At 47.0% G+C, this 20,519-nt stretch overlaps 1 protein-coding gene across 1 annotated transcript in view; it reads right to left on the minus strand.

Moving 5' to 3' along the window:
- LOC145418605 (uncharacterized) overlaps positions 1–20,519 on the minus strand; it is a 182,443-nt gene that overhangs the window by 11,387 nt on the left and 150,537 nt on the right. The window lies entirely within an intron of this gene.

Here is a 20,519-nt window from a genome sequence, read left to right on the forward strand (position 1 = left end):
TATTCCCAGTTGAAATAATAATCATCATCACACCATCATCATCCCCAGTCCTATTCCCACAAATCACCCTCTTCATCATCATCACCATACCCTCCACTAGTAACACAATCATCATCATCATCATCATCATCATCATCCCAGCCCTCAATTTCACCCAACACAACAACAACAAGAGAGTGGGTGAAGCTTGTGAGGGTATCTGATAACTTGCAACCACTCCAATTGCAACCCTGACAGCTCTAGTTTAAACCCACATACACCCACTCCCTCTCCCCCCACTCACACCCACATACACCCACTCCCTCTCCCCCCACTTAAACCCACATACACCCACGCCTCTTCCCAAACCTACACCCACACTGATCCTGTCCTTCATCCCTCACCTACACCCGCACACGACCAGTCTTCTCACCTTCCCAACCTTCACTCACATATACCCATCCTCTCACCCCACCTGCACCGACATATACCCATCCTCTCACTCCACCTACACCCACATATACCCATCCCCTCACTCCACCTACACCCACATATACCCATCCTCTCACCCCACCTGCACCCACATAAACCCACTCCTCTCACCCACCTACACCCAGATATAAAGCACAGACGGTGAAATGGAAGACAATGGCAGCAGACTGAGATATGGTGAAGGGTTGGTTGATTTCTACCAAGAGGCGTAAATCTGTGACCTTACATCAAACTCAGGGGTACGTAGGGGGCTCAAATCCACAGCAAATTGCCCTCCAAACACAAGGCTAGTGCTAAATCGACCGAGCCACCGCATCACCCTACCCATTATCTTGTCTTTTTCCCTGTTATATTCACAGTTACTTCTGTTCATCTTACACTAAACATTAGATTAATTTTTTTTTCCAGCTAATTCCACTCCACTTCCTCCCACCGCACGTACACACACACACACCTGTCTATAACTACATGTACACACCAACAGTTTTACATATACACACACACACACACACACACACACACACACACACACACAGCAGCAGCAGTGTCATTACTAAGAAATCAAGGGCTATGAACTGACTAGAGGGGAAGGAGGAGGAGGGAGGTGAGGGAAGAGGCAGGGGGAGAGGTGAGGGGAGAGGTGAGGGGAGAGGTGAGGGGAGAGATGGAGGAGGAAGGAGGCAGGGGGAGATGTGGAGAGGGAGGGGAGGTAAGGGGGAGATGGAGAGGAGGGGGGGCGAGGGGAGAGGTGGGGAGGGAGAAGGGTGACTGTGAGGGAAAAACTCGAGGGGAAAGGGATGATTGAGGATTACATGGAGGAGGAGGAGGAGGAGGAGGAGGAGGAGAAGGAGGAGGAGGAGGAGGAGGAGGAGGAGGAGAAGGAGGAGGAGAAGGAGGAGGAGAGACAGTGCGTGATGGAGAGGTGGGGGTGAGGGAATGAAGGAAGTGGAGATGGAAAGAGGGGGAAGGAATCAAGATGAGGGGAAGTGAGGATGAGGAGTTAGAGAGAGAGAGAGAGAGAGAGAGAGAGAGAGAGAAAGAGAGGCCTTCAAATCAATTACCTCCCACCTCCCTCTCTCTCTCTCTCTCTCTCTCTCTCTCACACACACACACACACACACACACACACACACACACACACATACACAATCATATCTTCCTCGCAATCTTAATCCCTCCCTTCCTGTCTTAAAAATAATACCCATTCTTTCTTGTGTGTGTGTGTGTGTGTGTGTGTGTGTGTGTGTGTGTGTGTGTGTGTGTGTGTGTGTGTGTGTCTCTCTCTCTCACCCCTGCCCTTTCCTCTTCAACAATAATTGGATTTCCCTAACGCATGTCTTTTTCCGACTTATTCCCATCCTTCCCGTGTACAGCGTCTCAAGGTATCATTAGGGAGCGACTGACTGACCGAGCCCCTCCTAAAGGTGTTCCCGCGTCTTAAAATTGAGCTGTAGAGGGTTAAGCTGTGTGTGTGTGTGTGTGTGTGTGTGTGTGTGTGTGTGTGTGTGTGTGTGTGTGTGTCTTCTTATGACTATCAAAGTTGACGTTAAGAAGAGGAGACTCATTCCCCTTCTGTCTATCATTCTCTCTCTCTCTCTCTCTCTCACACACACACACACACACACACACACACACACACACACTTACACAATCATTTCTCCCCAATTTTACGTTTTCTTTCCAATACAAATGTTTCTTAAATTTTTTCGTCCACGTCATTACAAAAAATAGTGTTCAGTTATCAAATATTATTACACAATTAATTACGTGAGGTGTAATTATTTCTTTATCAATTATCATCATCATTAGTCAGTAAAAATATAATTGGCTTTATATACTGATTGATTGAGTGAGGAAGACGAAAATAGAGGTTGATAAATAGATGGATGGATGGATGGATGGTTGGTTGGTTAGACAGATAGATAGATAGATAGATAGATAGACAGATGGATGGATAGACAGACAGACAAATAGATAGATGGATAGATAGATACACAGATGGATGGATGGATGGATGGATGGATGGATGGATAGACAGACAGACAGAGAGACGGGTATTTAGACGGACAGACACAGACAGACAGACAGATGGATGGATGGATGGATGGATGGATAGATGGATGGATGGATGGATGGATGGACGGATGGACAAATGGATGGATAGTCACTGATAAATAACACATAAAGATGGATGGATGGAAAGGCAGATAGAAAAATGGATTCAATGAGACAGACAGCCAGACAGACAGATAGACAGACAGATAGATAGATAGAGACAGATAGATAGGTCGTCTCTACTCTTTCTCTTTAAATAACCAAAGACTCCACGTGCCGATCAGCTGATGTCAGACAAAAATGTAAACAATGAACACGTGCCACAACAACAACAACAAAACACACACACACACACACACACACACACACACACACACACACACACACACACACACACACACAAACCTTGAGATGAATAAGGTAATAAAAAATGTTCTCCCTGTAATCAGCCTCTCTCTCTCTCTCTCTCTCTCTCTCTCTCTCTCTCTCTCTCTCTCTCTCTCTCTCTCTCAACACTTACCCGCGGAAGAAATTTATAATGGCCATCATCGTCATTAGAGAAAGAAAGAAAGAAAATAAAGAAAAGTAAAGAAAGGCCCCTCGAGTCAGCAAATTAAGGAGCCCACACAGCCTTGAGTCAGCACGAGTCACCCTGAGTCAGCGCTTAATCCTTCGAGTCAGCAGCGGGATAAGTTACATCTGAGTCAGCACTATTTTTTTTTCTGAGTCAGCACAAGTCAGCAGCGGGATAAATTACATCTGAGTCAGCACTATTTTTTTTTCTGAGTCAGCACAAGTCAGCAGCGGGATAAGTTACATCTGAGTCAGCATTCTTTTCTATGTCAGCACTTAATCCTTCGAGTCAGCAAAGGGATAAGTTACATTTGAGTCAGCACTATTTTTTTTCTGAGTCAGCGCTTAATCCCTCGAGTCAGCAGCGGGATAAGTTACATCTGAGTCAGCACTATTTTTTTACTGAGTCAGCACTTAATTCCTCCTTCAAATTAGCAAGGGTGAGTCACATGAGTCAGCAGCTGAGAAACTGTGAGTCAGCACTTCAATAACATCCCTTGAATCAGCACTTTAAGCTATATTTTCGAGTCAGCGCTGATTATATCCCGAGTCCGCACTATTATCCTTAAGTCAGCATGGTAAGTTAAATTTTCGAGTCAGCACCCTTTTATCTCGAGTCAGCATCCTTCTAATCTGCAGTCTGAGTTACATCTGAGTCAGCATTGCATTTTCATCCTTTGAATCAGCATGGGAGGTTAATTTTTTGGGTCAGCACCACTATTTCTCAAGTCAGCACTTATATTCTTCGAATCAGTAGTCTGAGTTACATCTTTGAGTCAGCAAGCAATGTCAAATTTTCGCGTCAGCACTGCACTGATCCCCTTTGAATCAGCATGGCAGTCAGCAGATCAGCAATTATAATGTCCGACTCTACATCACCACTGCTGAGTCAGGAGGAAGAGTCACAGTTCTTCAAGTCAGGAGATGCATGCTTCGAGTCAGCGCTATCACCGAGTCAGCACCCAAGTGAGATATACCGTACGAGTCAGCAAGGTAAATTACATTCTTTGAGTCAGCACAGTAATAATATAATTCGAATCAGCAATTATATATTTATCAGCACAATGTTTTAGTCAGCGCATATCCTTGAGTCAGCAGAGAATATATCCGAGTCAGCAATTACATACTTATCAGCACAATTTTTTAGTCAGCGCATATCCTTGAATCAGCAGAGTAACTATATCCTTCGAGTCAGCAATTACAACTATACGACTACAATTATTTAGTCAGCACAAATCCTTGAGTCAGCAGAGCAGTTTCATCGATCAAATCAGCCTATCTTTCAAGTCAGCATTTAGAGTCAACAGAATACTTCCTCGAGTCAGCAATTAAATCCTTCATAGTCAGCATACACCTCTGAGTCAGCAAGGAAGTTCCATCCTTCAAGTCGGCATACCTTTCGAGTCAGCATTTAAAGTCAGCAGAATTCTCCCTCGAGTCAGCACTGATTTCCTGACACTTTGCTGACTCTCTCGCGTGTCTGATTAGTTTACTGACTCTCCCTCGCGTTCCTGACTATCTGGCTGATTGCTGACTATCTTACTGCGTGCCTGAAAGTTTGCAGTCACTGATTTGCTGACTCTTCTGACTCACTTCCTCGCTCTTCTGACACTGCTGACTCAACCTCCTCCCTCCTCTGACTCTTTGCTGACTTTTCTCACTCTTTGCTGACTCAACTTCCTCTCTTCTCACTCTCTGCTGACTCACTCCCTCACCTTCTCTCTCTGCTGACTCACTTTTCTCACTCTCTGCTGACTCACTCCCTCACTTTTCTCTCTCCCTGCTGACTCACTCCCTCACTTTTCCCTCTCTCTGCTGATTCACTTTCTCACTCGTTGCTGACTCAACACCTCTCTCTTCTCACTCTCTGCTGACTCACTTCCTCTCTTTCCTCACTCTCTGCTGACTCAACTTCCTCGTTTTCCTGACTCACTTCCTCTCTTCTGACTCTTTGCTGACTATAATCTTCGCGTTCCTGACTCTCAATGACTGCTGACCGCCTTACTGCGTGAGTGATTGCGTGCCTGACTGCTGACTCCGTGCCTGAAAACTGCGTGCACCAATCTCCACTTCTGCGTGCGTGTGGGCTTCACTTTGGCGTGCGTGGGGGCTTTACTTTTGCGTGCGCGGGAGCTTTACTTTTGCGTGCGCGGGAGCTTTACTTTTGCGTGCGCGGGAGCTTTACTTTTGCGTGCGCGGGAGCTTCACTTTTGCGTGCATCAATTTTCACTCGCGTGCTTGCGGGCTTTACTTTTGAGTGCGCGGGACCTTCACTTTTGCGTGCGTCAGTCTTTACTTTTGCGTGCGTGGAAGCTTCACTTTTGCGTGCGCGGGAGCTTCACTTCTGCGTGGGCCACAGTTCACGTTTGCGTGCGTCAGTCTTCACTTTTGTGTGCATCAGTCTTTGCTTTTGCGTGCGCAGGAGCCTCACTTTTGCGTGCGTGGAGCTTCACACACTCAACTAGCCAGACTGGAGCCCTCTCACCCAAGCTCAGGGGGGGAGAGAGAAGGGGAGGGGTGAGGGGAGAAGGATGGGAGGATACCGTGCACCGTGAAGAGAGAGGGGAGGAGGAGAGGGAGAAGGATGGGAGGATACCGTGCACCGTGAAGAGAGAGGGGAGGAGGAGAGGGAGAAAGAAGGGGAGAGAGGAAGAGGAGGAGGGGGAGGGGAGGCGAGGGGCAGGGGGAGGGAAGGGGAGAGAGGGAGAGGGGGGAGGGGGAGATGAGGGGGAGGGGAGGAAAACATTAGGAAGCAGGAGGCAGGGGATTGGAAAGAGGGAGGGGGAAGGGAGAGAGGGAGGGGAGAGGGGAGGGGGAAGGAGGGGAGGACACCATGAAGATAAAGGAGGAGGGGAGGGAAGGGGAGAGGGGGAGGGGAAGGGGAGGAGCAGGAGGAAGGGCTGGAGGAAAGAAGGGAGGGAGGAGGAAGGTAGGGACGGGATGAGAGGAAAGCAGAGAAGGTTGGAGGGAGGAGGAGGAGGAGGAGGAGGAGGAGGAGGAGGAGGAGGAGGAGGAGGAGGAGTGGAAAAAGAGAAAGTGGAAAAGAAAACGGAGCAAAAAGAAAACGGAAAAGAGCAAGAGAAGGATGCAAGGAGGAGGAGGAGGAGGAGGAGGAGGAGGGAAAAGTGAGGAAAAAAAAGAAGATAGATGAAGGAAAGAAGGAGAGAGAGAGAGAGAGAGAGAGAGAATGGTGGAAGTCAGAGTGGAGGGGAGAGGGGGGAAAAAGTAATGGAAGGAGTAGGAAGGGAGGGGGAGGAAAGAAGAGGTGGAGGGGGAGGGGGAGGAGATGGAGGACAAGGAGGTGCAGGCGACTCACCCTCCCCCCGTCTGACGTCATCTTGGTTGCACACACACACACACACACACACACACACACACACACACACACACACACACACACACACACACACGTTTCCCTCTCGCTGCGTCTGAGCCTCAAGTGGGTTGGGATGGCTGTGGTAGGGGTGGTAGGGGCATGTGGTAGGGTTGTGGTAGGGGTGGTAGGGGTGGTAGGGGCATGTGGTAGGGTTGTGGTGGTATGGTGTGGTGGTGTGGTTGTGGTGTTGAATAAAGTAGTTGTGTGGTTGTGTAGTTGTGGTGGTGGTGGTGTGGTAGGGTAAAAATGGGGGTTGTGGTAGTCGTTGTGGTAGGGGTAATAACAGTGCGGTAATTGTGGTGATGTGGCTAAGGGTGTGGTGAGTGTGGTGGTGCGGCAGGACAGTGGTGGTGATGAGGGTGGTGATGTGGATGTTATGGTGGGTGTGGTGGGGCAGTGATGAGGCGAAGTGAGAGTGACTGTGTGTGTGTGTGTGTGTGTGTGTGTGTGTGTGTGTGTGTGACGAAAATACAGACGTTGACATAAATAAAGAGAATAAAGAGTGTGTGTGTGTGTGTGTGTGTGTGTGTGTGTGTGTGTGTGTGTGTGTGTGTGTGTGTGTGACGAGCATACAGACGCTGACAGATAAACAAACAGCTTAAAACAGACGTGAAGACAATAACAATATCTGATTACAATACACAACATTCGCCCCTCTAACTCTAAAGCCCACTGTCTATACCGTAAATCAAATATAAAAAAAAAACACAAATCCCATACACTAATACAAACACAGGAACGTCAAACTCTTATAACTAGCAAGACCTCTGAGAATGCATACCTCCGTCAATGCCACAACAATGTATGATTCACGGCCCCACTTCCTCTTCCCTACCAGACGAACACTTTTACGGTCTCACATAGTTAATTAATTCTACGGTCTTCGTCTGCCACGTTTCACAATCTCAGGGAATGTATACCTCCACCAAATTCATTACCTATCAGGCGGATCCAACTCAAAATTTAATCAACTTTTCCTTAGCCCATTGCCCAACCATCCACAAAAAATAAGTAAAATCCAATAATAATTTTTAAAGATATCTTGTATACAGACAGGCACGGCTGACTACATAACCTTCCCCTAACTTCGTTGCTGGAGGTAAAAATGATATATATAAAGATAAGGCCAGAGATATGGTGAGGGAGGGATGTGACAGGGGAGGGATGTGACAGGGGTGGGATGTAACAGGGTAGGGATGTAACAGGTAGGGATGTGACAGGGTAGGGATGTAACAGGTAGGGATGTAACAGGTAGGGATGTGACAGGGTAGGGATGTGACAGTGCAGGGATGTGACAGGGTAGGGATGTGACAGGGTAGGGATGTGACAGGGGTGGGATGTAACAGGGTAGGGATGTGACAGGGGAGGGATGTGACAGGCAGAATGACACGTGCGATTTGTCATGCTTACCACTGTTCATCACATCCTGCCTCTTACTACGCCTCATCATTCTATCATACCTACCTACCTTCCTACCAACCTACCTACCTGCCTACCTACCTAGCCACTTACCTATACATCTATTCATCTTATTTACCTTGCCTATCCACCTAATTACATGCCTAATTAACTACTGTATATTCTTACCTATTTTACCTATCTATTTACCTGTCTATCTATCAGTCCGTTTATCTACCTAATTTATCTACTACTGGTTGCATGGAAATCTGTAAGCCTTTGTTGTGAGGCATAAGTCTCCTTGGTTACTAGTCTTGCAATGGCTAATGATGATGATGATGATGATGATGATGATGTTTATGGTCATCACTTCTCCTCATCCCCTCTTCCCCCCCCCCCCGTCTACATTCCAGGCTTAAAAGCACATGTGGGATTTGTGTGTGTGTGTGTGTGTGTGTGTGTGTGTGTGTGTGTGTGTGTGTGTGTGAAATGTATACTACGATCAAGAAGGACCTAACATCCCAGAGGCCAGACACACACACACACACACACACACACACACACACACACACACACACACACACACACACACACACACACACACACACACATCCTACACGCACATCCTTTCTCACATCTAAACATTCACCTCAGTATACGAGAGAGGGGTGTGGGAGTTGGGGGAAGGGCAGCGAAATGGAAGGGAACAGGGTGACATGGAGGCGATTTGTTTGTGGCCACCCTGTACGGGATTAAGGCATCTGGTTATGGATAGACAGATAGATAGACAGTAGATAGACAGATCTTTGGAACAACAGGGCTTTAAAGAAGTATAAACAGGTATATAAATTGAGGAAGGGAGGAAGCAGGTGTTGTGAGGGAAGGAGGGAGAGAAGGAGGGAGGGAGGGAGAGAAGGAGGGAGGAAGGGAGGGAGAGAAGAAGGGAGGGAGGTAGGGAAGGAAGGTGGGAGGGAGAGAAGGAGGGAGGGAGGGAGAGAAGAAGGGAGGGTGTTTAGTGTAGTGTAACCTTACAAGAACAAACACACACCTTCCACCTGCGTCTCAGCCTCTCATTAGCAATACTGATATATTTCTTTATTTTTACAGAAGCTGAACAGAGGAAGGAAAAAAAAAATAATCCATACACCAATTTACACAAGTCCCTTATTTTATATCAATTTTATTTTCATTCACTGTCGTTTATTCAGCTTCATTTGGCTGCCTTCCTTTATTTTGCTTTACTGGGCTTCCTGATTTCCTTTATTGGGTCTTCTTATCTTATTTTTATCAGTAACTATAATCTACACTCGCTCTCATCTTCCTTTATCAACTCCTTTATTTTCTTTATTGATTATCATTATTAATTCTCTCATGTCCTTCACCACACCTTTATTCTGCTTAATTAGGCCTTATTTCATCTCACCTTTACCTTACTTATTATCCTCACTTACGTTCTCCTTTATCTCTTCTTTATTAACTCCTTTATTTTCTTTATCAGTAAATTATTAACTTTCTATTTAATCTTTACTTCAAGACTCTCTCTCTCTCTCTCTCTCTCTCTCTCTCTCTCTCCTATCTTTTCATCACTCCAAACGCATCCTCCACTTCTACTTCCCTCCCTCCCCCCCCCTCCTCCATCACATCCTTCATCCTTCAACTCCTCTCCTTCCTCCTCCTTCTTTTCCCTCCCTCCATCACATCCTTCATCCGTCTATCTTCCATCCACCAACATCCTTCCCTCAACCCTCTACCTCTCCCACACCCACATCCTTCCTTCCTTCCTTCCTTCTTTCCCCTCCCCCTCTACCAACATCCATCCATCCATCCATCCATCCTTCCTTCCTTCCTCCTCACTAACAATCTTCCTTCCTTTTTTTCCTTCACCAACATCCATCCATCCATCCTTCCTTCCTTCCTTCCTTCCTTCCCCTCCAGGAACATCCTTCCTTCTTCCCCCCCTCTCCCTCCACCACCATCCTTCCCTCCTTCTTTCCCCCCTCTCTCTCCACAAACACCATCCTTCCTTCTTCCCCTCCACCACACGGCCGGGGTCACCATCCTTTCATCTGCTAAGGCGAACCAGGTCCCGTTTGTCCTATCCTTGCTGCTCCCTGTGCTACCAAACTGGGTGCATCCTCCCTACATACACTAGACAAATACTGAAGTGGTAGGAATGTTGGTAGGGTGTCAGTCTATCTATCTATCTATCTATCCATCTATCTATCTATCCATCTATCTATCTATCTATCTATCTATCTATTTTCACACACCAAATACTAATGAATGTTTGGTAGTAATATTGGTAGGTTCTCTGTATGTGTGTCTGTATAAGTCCAATCCCAGAGTCGACCTAGGATGACAGAGACAAAACATGAGGGGTAGTAATGTCGGGAGCTGTGTGTGTGTGTGTGTGTGTGTGTGTGTGTGTGTGTGTGTATGTGTGTGTGTGTGTGTGTGTGTGTGGTTATTAAAACACAAACCATCAGATACATCACTTGAATACAAAATAAAACACACACACACACACACACACACACACACACACACACACACACATACTCACTCTCTCTCTCTCACACACACACACACACACACACACACACACACACCTAAGCATCCTAGATCAAGGTTTTTAAAAATTCTTGACACAAAAACATACATATATACCTAAAAACTCAACCCAAAAAAAAATATTATCTAGAAGCAAAAAGATTATGGAAAAAAATAGACAGGAAAATAAAAAACAAGAACTCTAAAAAAACAAGAACAAAAACAACACCACCACTACTACCACCATCACTACCATCATCACTACCAATACCACCAATACCATCACCACTACCACCACCACCACAACTACCACCATCACCACCATTACTACTACTAACACCACCATCACCATCATCATCACCACCACCACCATCATCACCACTACCACCACCACCACCACCACCATCATCATCACCATCACCACCACTATCACCACCACCACCATCATCACTACCATCACCACTACCACCACCACCACCATCACCACCACCACCACCACCATCATCACCACTACCACCACCACCACCACTATCACCATCACCACCACCATCATCACCACCACCACCACCATCACCACCACTACCACCACCACCACCACCACCTACAACAACAACAACAAAGACAATAACAACTATTCCCGGGTGAACTCCGGGAATATAATATTAATGAGAGCTAGAACACACATTCCTATAAATTCTGAGAGAGAGAGAGAGAGAGAGAGAGAGAGAGAGAGAGAGAGAGAGAGAGAACTGCATGTAAGAAAATAAAATGGGTGTTAAAGGAGAGAAAGTGAGCGAGAAACTGACTTTAAAGAGAGGGGGTGGGATGGGTGGGAGGTTTTGGTCAATTAATAAGGTATTTCAAGTCCATTTGAAAGATGGGTGGGAGTGGGTGGGGGTGTGGATGAGGGTGGGGATGTGTGGGGGATATGGGAGAGAGTGGGGGTGGGTGGAGGTATGGAAGAGGGTGAGGGTGGGTGGATGTATGGAAGAGGGTGGGGTGGGTGGGGGTGTAGGAGGGGGTGGAGGCGGTTGGAGGCATGGAAGAGGGTGTGGTGGGGGGGTAGGGAGGAAAGGTGGGGTGGTTGGAGGCATGGAAGAGGGTGTGGTGGGGGGGTAGGAGGGAAGGTGGCGTGGGTGGAGGCATGGAAGAGGGTGTGGTGAGGGTTAGGGAGGAAGTTGGGGTGGGTGGAGGCATGGAAGAGGGTGTGGTGGGGGGGTAGGAGGGAAGGTGGGGTGGGTGGGGGTATGGAAGAGTTTGAAGATGTGTGGGGGAGAGGTGGGTGTAGGTGAGGGTGGGGGTGAAGGATGAGGGTGGGGGTGGGGTTAAAGAAGTGGGGTGGGTGGGGGGTGGGGGTGGTAAGGAAGGGCGTGGTCGTGAGGGGTAGGAGGGGAAACTTAAGTAGAGGAAGTAACTGTATTTAATATATTTCTTTATCATCATCAGCAGCAGCATCATCACCACCACCACCACCACCACCTTCACCACTACCATCATCATCACCTTCACCACCACCACCACCACCATCACCACCACCATCATCATCATCAACTTCCTTAAACAACAGACCAAATCAAAGATACCTATGTGTAAAGATTTTTCTTGTCATACTTCCTCTTCCTACTTCCTTCTTCCTCTTCCTTCCTCTTGCTTCTTACCTCTTCCTCCTTATTCCCTCTTCCTTCCTCTCCTTGCTTCCTCCTCCCTCCTCCTTCCTACCTCTTCCTCCCACCGTCTCATCCATACTTCCTATACCTCTTCTACTTCCTTCTTTCCTTCTTCCTGCCTATCCACTTCCTCCTAAAAACACCTCCTCTCACTTCCTCTTACCTTCGCCACCTCTTCTTTCTTTCCTCTTCTTCCACCCTCATCTTTCCTCCTCCTCTTCCTTCCTCCTTCCTGCTACTGTTTCCTCTTACCAAAACCTTCTTCCTCTTCCTCCCTCATCCTCTCACCACACCTCCTCTCTTTCCTTCCTTCCTCTTCCTTCATCCTTCCCTCATCCTTCCTTCCTCTTCCTTCATCCTTCCTTCCTCGTCCTATCACCACCTCATCCTTATTCCTTCCTTCCTCTTCCTGTCACCACCTCATCCTTATTCCTTCTCCACCTCATCCTTCTTCCTTCTTCCTTCCTTCTCCACCTCTTCCTTCTTCCTTCGACATTTTTTCTTTCATTTTCCTATCTCTTTCTCTCTTCCTCTCACCACCACTTCCACCTTTCTCTTGGGTAGACTACGTTCTATTTTCAAGACCCCCTCCCCCCCTCCCCCCCAGCCACGTGAAGCCTAATTTGGTCTCATCTCACCGTTTCTTCACCCCCCTCCCCCTCCCCTCCCTTCTTTCTTGTCTCTTCCCCCTTCCATCTTCTTCCTCAACTCTCTTTCTTCCTTCCCCCTCCCTTCCTTCCTTCCTTCCTCCCTCCCCTCCCTACCCCTCCCCTCCCCCCACCTCCACCTTCCCCCTCCCCCTCCCATCTATCTTGTCTCTTCCCCCTCCCACCCTCCTTCCTTCTCCCCCTCCCTCCCTCCTTCCCCCTCCCCTTTTTTCCTCTCCCCTCCCCCTCCTCTTCTTTAATTTCTCTCCTCCCCTTTTCTTCCTCTCTCCCCTCCTTTCTTCCTCCCTCTCCTCCCCCTCCTCGTCCTTCCTCTCTCCCCTCCCTCCATCTCCACCCCTTCCTAACTTTCTCCCCTCCCTTTTTCTTCCCCCTCCCTTTTCTCCTCTCTCTCTCTCCCTCTCTTACCTCTCTCTCTCTCTCTCTCTCTCTCTCTCTCTCTCTCTCTCTCTCTCTCTCTCTCTCTCTATCTCTCTCTCATTTTAGACATTCTTCTTGAGTACACTATTTTTGGGTGATATAATTCTCCCTCCCCCCCCTCTCTCTCTCTCTCTCTCTCTCTCTCTCTCTCTGTGTCTGTGTGTCTGTCTGTCTGTCTCTCTCTCTAACAATCAGCTCCTTGAAATAAAACGCAATAGGACGAAAGTCTGAACCACATTAGGATGAAAAGAGTATAGTTTTGAGAGAGAGAGAGAGAGAGAGAGAGAGAGAGAGAGAGAGAGAGAGAGAGAGAGAGAGAGAGAGAGAGAGAGAGAGAAGCGGGGATAAAAAGAGTTTGCAGTGTAGGAAAGAAAGTTTGGGGAGTCGAGGGAAAAGAGGACTGCATTTGTAGGCAGTGTGTGTGTGTGTGTGTGTGTGTGTGTGTGTGTGTGTGTGTGTGTGTGTGAGAGAGAGAGAGAGAGAGAGAGAGAGAGAGAGAGAGAAATAATAAAATAATAATAATAATAATAATAATAATCATGGAACTAGTTACGTGAAAATAATGGAATGTAAACCTGTATAAGTAAAAATACGTGAAAATAATGTAATAATGGGAGAAAAATAAAGCACGTGAAAATAATGGGGTTTGGGAAAGAAACTGGAGAAATAGTTGAGTACAGTGTGTGTGTGTGTGTGTGTGTGTGTGTGTGTGTGTGTGTGTACCGAAGTCTTGAAAGAAACAGGAAAAGATGGGCATATTAGATAAAAGATTCTCTGTCTGTCTGTCTGTCTGTCTGTCTGTCTGTCTCTCTCTCTCTCTCTCTCTCTCTCTCTCTCTCTCTCACTAGACAGACTGACAGACGGAAATGACAAGGATAGCCGGAAATACACAGACACACACCAGCGGAACACTCTCCCTCCTGTCTCTCTCTCTCTCTCTCTCTCTCTCTCTCTCTCTCTCTCTCTCTCTCTCTAATAATAATAATAATAATAATAATAATAATAATAATAATAATAATAATATTAGATAAGAAAGAAACGTGACAGAAGAGGAACAGTGATGATGATGATGATGATGATGATGTAATAAAAATAATAACAACTATAAACAATAATAATAATAATAATAATAATAATAATAATAACAATAAAATGAACAACAATAATAATAATAAAAATAAAAGTAATAACGATAATAACAATAATAATAATAATAATAATAATAATAATGTAATTTCGACACGTGTTTGTAGGAACATAAAATTGATTCCACTCTGCCAAGATACGTAGGAAGAATATCAAGTGTTAGTTTTGTGGCGAGGAGGAGGAGGAGGAGGATGAAGAAGAAGAAGAAGAAGAAGACGAAGAAGAAGAGGAGGAGGAGGAGGAGGAGGGAGCCCAGCAATTTAAAGGGTATCAAGACTCTCTCTCTCTCTCTCTCTCACACACACACACACACACACACACACACACACACACACACACACACTCGTCTTCTCTTACTCCAAGACGATGACATATCGTTTCAAACCTCCTTGTATTGAACCCAACATGTCTAGAAGGAATCACAAAGGCATCTAAACCCCTGTAAGTAAAGCCTATTGGATCCCAGGCTATTTATCTTAAGCGTTTTTCATGTATTACTATAAGATCTTGGTGATTGTCCCTCTGCCTGCCTGACTAGTAGACGAATTTAGGGAGCTGGTGGGGTCAGTTCGGGGTCTGGCTGTAATTTCGTGCTTAAGGGCCTTTGGGGTCCTGTACACCCCTCCTCCTCCTCTTCTTCTTCGTCTTCTTCTTCTTCCTCCTCCTCCTCCTGTGATTCTTCTCCCACATATACCTTCCACACCAGAAATTATTTACTATGACATGTGCTTCTCTTTCTTCTTTTTTCATTCATTCATTGCCAGACGCCACGTATCCCAAACGGGGTGGCCAAGAGCTCAGAGTTAATTGTTTTACAGGGAGGGGCACTAATCCTCCACCAACCCCACTTGACGCGTCTAAAAGATACTAATTTCAGTTGGTATAAAATTTGTCATATGTTTTTCATTTTAATTTTCCTTACAGTATTTCGTCACTTGTCTTTTCACACATTTTGCACCAAATTGAAGGAAAAGGGCTACAGAACTTGTGTACAGGTGATTGTTTGAATAAAGGTGTTGTAAGTATTTTTGGTGATTTTCTAAAGATTGGGATCTGGCAGACGCCGGGTTAGACACCTACACAGGTTAATTAGGATAGGTGTATGGTAAGCTAGTAATTCCACAGCTGTTATCATCATCATCATTATCATCATCATGTGCCACTACAACTACTACTACTACTGCTACTACTACTACCACTACTACTACTGCTACTGCTATACTACTACCACTACTACTATACTACTACTACTACAACTACTATCACTACTTAGATGAGTCATGGAGTTTGGGGAAGGATAGTTAGGTGTGTGTGTGTGTGTGTGTGTGTGTGTGTGTGTGTGTGTGTGTGTGTGTGTGTGTGTGTGTGTGTGTGTGTGTGTGTGTGTGTGCGTGCGTGTGCGTGCGTGCGTGCGTGCGTGCGTGTGTGTGTGTGTGTGTGTGTGTGTGTGTGTGTGTGTGTGTGAAAGAGAAACCTCACACTATCTCACTATCTTTAATCTCACATCCTCGCTCACCTTGCAGTAATCTTATTAATATTCTCAGGTAAGTGTTATATTCTCTTTAATTCATTCTACAGGGTCTCTCTCTCTCTCTCTCTCTCTCTCTCTAGTTCTATCTATCTATCTATCTTTTGTAATTAAGAGTACAATATAAATATCAACTCAGAAGGAAGCCAAGGTCTGAGTGGTCTGTGTATCTATGTAACACTCTCTCTCTCTCTCTCTCTCTCTCTCTCTCTCTCACACACACACACACACACACACACACACACACACACACACACGAACAAAACTCACTGACAAAACAGATCCAAGAAAAAAAACACAAACAAAAAAACAGAAAGAACAGAAAAAGAAACCAAACAGGAGCAGAGAACGACGTAATCTCCCCTCCCCTCCCCACCCCACCCTCCCCTCCCCTCTCCTCCCCTTCCCTCCCCTCCCCTCTCCCTTACACCCACCCACGACCCCGCTCCTACCCCTCCTCCTCTTCCCCTCTTTTTCTTCTTCTCCCCTCCTCTCTACCCCTCCCCTTCCCTCTCCCCCTCCCTTTACCCCATCCCCTCTCTCCCCCACACCCACAACCTCTTTCCTCCTCCTCCTCCTCCTCCTCTTCTTCTTCTTTAATCATAGTTTAGTAGGAAGAGACACACGAGGTCCCTCCCCTCCCCTCCCATCTCCCTCTCCCCTCCCCTCCCCCAACCCTGTGACTCATCCTCCTCCCCACACAGAAATACAGTGCAATCCCACACCAGTCACCAAGGTCGAAAATCAATCCTTTCAAATGGGACTCTCGACCTCCCTGCACCTCCCTCTTTAGGTCCAATTCTCGTCCAAATAACAATGGTTGGACAGTCATGTTTTCTCTCTCTCTCTCTCTCTCTCTCTCTCTCTCTCTCTCGTGTGTGTGTGTGTGTGTGTGTGTGTGTGTGTGTGTGTGTGTGTGTGTGTGTGTGTGTGTGTGTGTAATTAACAAACTGAATTACTAACTCAAGACAACAAGAAAAATGCCATTTCCCCACCTCCTAACACACACACACACACACACACACACACACACACACACACACACACACACACACACACACACACACACACCATTTTCTTACAAGACTCTGAAGGAAGTCATTGAGAGATGGAATTTTGTGTATGTGAAGTGAATCGATTGGTTTTAAGACAAGAATAGTAGTAGTAGTAGTAGCAGTAGTAGTAGCAGCCAAATCCCACTATCCAACATCACAATCAACAAAGGTAATTTCCACACCTCGCCATACAACACCCATCCATACACCCAAACACACTTCAAGGGACTGTCACGTTGCAAGGGCCCATTCTTGCAACACCAGAGAGATCTATTGCAACATTCCTTCCCTCTTCAGCATTAACCTTCACCTCTCACTACAACATCCGCTGCTAACCTACATTTCGCGTTTATGAGGCTCTTTCTCTGCTTTTACTCCTCCTCCTCCTGCTTCCTCTGCTCTTTCCTGCTTCTTCTGCTGCTCCTACTGCTACTGCTACTACTACTGCTACTACTACTGCTGCTACTGCTACTACATTTTACTAAACTATATTTTTGTTCCTAACCAAACTGTTTCTCTCAATTTCCTCTACTCCTTCCACACACACACACACACACACACACACACACACACACACACACACACCACCTCCACTTCCTCTACCATCCACCTAGACACCCCACCCCTTCTCTTATCTCCTCCCCTCTCCCCTACACACCACCTCCCCCTCCTATCTAATCACTCCCCCACCCCCTACCCCCACCCACGAATCCTTTCCCTCCCCTACCCTTTCATCCATTTCTCTCCCCCCCATATATCTCTCTCCCTTATCTTATCACCCCCACCCTCCCCGACCCACAACCTACCCTTTTCCTCCCCCACCCTTGCCTTCCATTTTCCTCCCTCTTTACACACCCTCTCTCCCCCTTATCACCCCCACCCACCCCCACCCAAAACCTACCCCTTTTCTCCCCCACCCCTTCCCTCCATTTCTCGACTTCCTCCCCTATTCTGTTTTTTTTATTTTTTTATTAAAGGTTTATGTAGGAAGAGAAAAAAGTTACAGTGAGAAGGGCATATGGGATAAAAAATAAATCGCGAAAGTACAGGTGTTAGGTGCAGGTTAATTGGATTTGTTACAGGTAAGGTGATTAGTTGAAATACACCTGTCCCACTTACCTGACCGTCCCTACACCCCCTCCCCTCCCCTCCCCTCCCTCACCCCGCTAATTTGCCCCCCCCCTCTCTAACCTGACCTTCCCCCTCCCCTCATCCCCTTCAGCTCCCCTCCTCCCTTCTCCCCATCCCCTCAGCTCCCCTCCCCCTCCTCCCCACCCCTTTCAGCTCCCTTCCTTCACCCCTTACTCCCCTCCCTCATCCCACAAATCTACCCCCCTCTCTACACTGACCCTCCCCCTCCTCCCCACCCCACCAGCTCCACTCCTCCCTCTTCCCCACCCCTTCAGCTCCCCTCTTACCAGTCCCCAACAACTCCCTCCCCCTCCCTATTTCCCCCTCAACTACCCTCCTTCCTACTCCCCCCTCAGCTCCCCTTCTCCCTTCTCCCCACCCCTTCAGCTCCACTCCCTCCTCCCCATCCCCTCAGCTCCCTTCCCTCCCTACTCCCTCATCAGCTCCCCTCCTCCTCGCCCCCAACAACTCCCTCCCCCTCCCTACTATCCCCTCAGTTCCCCTCCTCCCCACCCCCTCAGCTCCCCTCCTTCATCCTCCCCACCCTCTCAGCTCCCCACCCTTGCTCCCCTCCCGCACCCAACAAATCAACTCCCACCCCTATCAGCTCCCTTCCCTCCCTACTCCCCCATCAGCTCCCCACCTCCCTACTCCCTCCTCAGTTACCCTTCCCCCTACTCCCCCATTAGCACCCCACCTCTCTACTCCCCAGCCCCTCAGCTCCCCACCTCCCTTCTCCCACCACCTCACGCCCTCAAGACCGCTAAGCAGTTCGGTCCACGGCAGGTATTCAGGTGACCGCGAGACCACTGAAACAAGACCATATGACCGCAGACTGACGCAAAAAATATATATATATAAATAAAAATAAAAATAAAAAAGAAAAACAAAAAAAAATCCATCTGGGCTATTCCTGTGACCTTTCTCTCTCTCTCTCTCTCTCTCTCTCTCTCTCTCTCTCTCTCTCTCTCTCAAATTTGCGTTCCGACACCTTGAAAAAAATGGATAATGATTTGGAATTATCGATTTCTATTTTATCTATCTACCTATTTATCTATCAGTCAATCTATTTATCTATCTATCTATCTGTGTCTATCTATTTTGGAAAGATATTTACTAGAATTTGGCTATATATAAAAAATGAGAAATATCCACACACACACACACACACACACACACACACACACACACACAAACCCCCCCTCTTTCTCTCTATCTCTCTCTCTCACACACACACACACACACACACACACACACAGACACCCCCCTCTCCCTCTCCCAAACACACACACACACACACAAACCCCCCCTCTTTCTCTCTCTCTCTCTCTCTCTCTCTCTCTCTCTCTCTCTCTCTCTCTCTCACACACACACACAGACACACACACAAACCCCTCTCTCCCTCTCCCAAACACACACACACACACACACACACACACACACACACACACACACACACACACACACACACACACACACACACACTTCACCTTAACTTGGCCCAGATTTTCGTCCTTTTGCAGCTTATTTCACGTAGCTCAGTGGTAGAAAAAGACAATACTACGGCTCTACATCCTTTCCACAGCACTTCTTCGTGGCTAGCATCATATAATACTACGGCTCTACATCTTTCCACAGCACTTCTTCGTGACTAGCATCATAAAATGCAGCGGCTCTACATCCTTTCCACAACACTTCTTCGTGACTAGTATCAAAATACCACGGCTCTACATCCTTTCCATAGAACTTCTTCGTGACTAGCATCATACAATGCTACGGCTCTACATCCCTTCCATAGCACTTCTTCGTGACTAGCATCATTTACTATTGCGGCTCTACACCCTTTCCTCAGCACTTCTTCGTGACTATGGCCCTACATCCTTTCCATAGCACTTCTTCGTGACTAGCATCATAAAATAATGCGGCTCTACTGTACATCCTTACCATAGCACTTCTTCGTGACTATGGCTCTACATATTCCATAGCACTTCTTCGTGACTAACATCATAAAATACCACGGCCCTACATCCTTTCCACAGCACTTCTTCGTGACTAGCATCATTTTCTAGTCTTAATCTATTGCTTCCGTCTGGCTCTTTGTTACCTTGGCAACGGAAGAAAGAGGGGAGGAAAGGGGAGGGGAGGAGAGAGGGGAGATAAGGGGATGGGGAGGAGAGAGGGGAGGAGAGTGGAGGGGAAAGGGGAGGTAAGGGGAGGGGGAGAAAGAAATGGGGAGGAGAGGGGAGAGAGAAATTTATTGGAGGGAAGAATGAAGAGGAAGTAAATACAGGGGTCTCTCTCTCTCTCTCTCTCTCTCTCTCTCTCTCTCTCTCTTCACCTACGTCTCTCCTGCTTCTCCTCCTCCTCCTCCTCCTCTCTCTTCCTCTTCCTTCCTTCCTCTTCCTTGTTTTTCCTCTCCCTACATCTTCTTTAACATTACGCTCCCCACTCCTCTCTCTCTCTCTCTCTACCAAAGCCATTTCC

Source organism: Coenobita brevimanus, chromosome 115 (assembly GCF_032717465.1).
Source record: "Coenobita brevimanus isolate Jiangsu-jjx chromosome 115, ASM3271746v2, whole genome shotgun sequence".
Taxonomy (NCBI): domain Eukaryota; kingdom Metazoa; phylum Arthropoda; class Malacostraca; order Decapoda; family Coenobitidae; genus Coenobita; species Coenobita brevimanus.